This window comes from Acanthisitta chloris, unplaced genomic scaffold (genome assembly GCF_000695815.1).
Source record: "Acanthisitta chloris isolate BGI_N310 unplaced genomic scaffold, ASM69581v1 scaffold8075, whole genome shotgun sequence".
In the NCBI taxonomy this organism is placed as follows: Eukaryota; Metazoa; Chordata; class Aves; order Passeriformes; family Acanthisittidae; genus Acanthisitta; species Acanthisitta chloris.
Window position 1 is genome coordinate 19,727 of NW_008675290.1, and position 1,881 is coordinate 21,607.

Consider the following 1,881-nt stretch of genomic DNA (forward strand, 5'->3'; position numbering starts at 1 on the left):
ACTGAATTTTTATTTCAGCAGCAGCTGATGCACTCTGAGATCTTCACACCTCCTCCACTGCGCTACAGCTATTTGGCCATGCTGTGAGGGTGGAAGCTACCAACAGGTAAGTCCAAGAGTATAAATGTATTTTAATGTAATAAAAATGTAAAGTAGTACCATACATTCATCCCTTCTTCCTAAACCAAATGGAATTGTAGGGATATAATGCACTTGAGATGATTGTAGTCTAGGAAGTTGAAGCTCAGTCTTATAATATTAATGACCTTGAACAAGTCACCTTTTTCACACATGGGATCTTTTACCTAAAAGATCTGTTCTAGTTTAACCACAGTTATTGAAGCTGAGGGGGGGAATTATTTGAAGGATGAACACATGCAAGTTCATCTAATTGTGGCAGTTCCTCCCAAGCTGAAATCCTCTCCGTGCCTTAGAATCCTCTCTGGATGGGAAAGTGGATGTGCTGGTTCTCCAGCATCAGTCCAGCCCCATGCAGTGCTGCACAAAAGCTGCTTTATCATTAATACTTTTTTGATATTTTAGTATTATTCATTCAAAATGGAGGCAAAATCACTGTGTATTTGACTTGCTACATTTGATATTTAACAAAACCTGTAATTCGATCAAATGCAGCAATAGGAATTTTTATTTCCTTTTTATGTAGTATGTGTTACTAATTCTGCTGCTAACTTGTGGCTTTTGTTATTATTTTTAAGCATTGTTTGGCTTGTTGCTGCAAGTCCAAGTGCTATCTTTTAATCTGTATTTTGGCCATGGACAAAGAAAAAACCATCCAAACCTATTCAAATGACACAAGAAAACATAATAAGCTTCATAGTCTGTTGTAGTCTGTCTATATGTGTTTAAAACTGACTCTTTCTGGCAGATATAAGCACTTAAAATAAAAAAAAACAGGAATGGAGGTAGAGCTACTAAGTAAGCTTCCCTAGCAATGGATGAAATACTTTTGCATAGATGTGAATCTCCTCGTGTAATTATTCATCTCTGGGTGACTGTTTGCCAGTGTTGCTGTACATGACTAACAGCTGTTGCTTTCCACCCAGGAGATGGCTGTATTTCAGCAGCTGGTAAAACAATACCTGTGCATGTATTCAGAGGTTGCTTTAAGATTCTTAGTAAGCTTCCCTAGCAATGGATGAAATACTTTTGCATAGATGTGAATCTCCTCGTGTAATTATTCATCTCTGGGTGACTGTTTGCCAGTGTTGCTGTACATGACTAACAGCTGTTGCTTTCCACCCAGGAGATGGCTGTATTTCAGCAGCTGGTAAAACAATACCTGTGCATGTATTCAGAGGTTGCTTTAAGATTCTTTCATGTTAGTGATGTTCTGAGACTTTCCTGGATGATTTTGTCTGAAACATAAGAATGACACTGGAGGTGTCTTCCATTTTAGATAGTTTGAATTCTGCTAAATGTCTGCAGAGGCACAGCCCATATGTTCAGTTCCAGACACCTCAGTTGGCACTAGTTGCCAATATAGGAAGAAGAACAAAGAGAAGAAAAATGACTATGTTGTGACTGAGCTTTTGGAAAAGGCAGAGCATGAAACAAAGATGGCAAAGCTAGAGTAAGACAGCACAACAGTCCAGTTAGGCACTTCAAGACAGACATCTTAAATCTGTTTCTCCATTTTAGCTGGTTTTTTGCTTTTGAGTGCTGCTTCATTTAACGTTGCCAGCCCTGAAGCAAAATGAAAAGAAAACCAAAACCAAAAGCACAAATTAAACAAAGCCACAAGATTGAGCTAAAATCACACAGTTTGCAAAGGTTTCTAGCCTGTGTGGGGAATTAGTGCAGATAGTTTGGCACACCCTTGCCTGTTGCAGCTGGGCACGCAGACCGACACTGCCAGCCCTG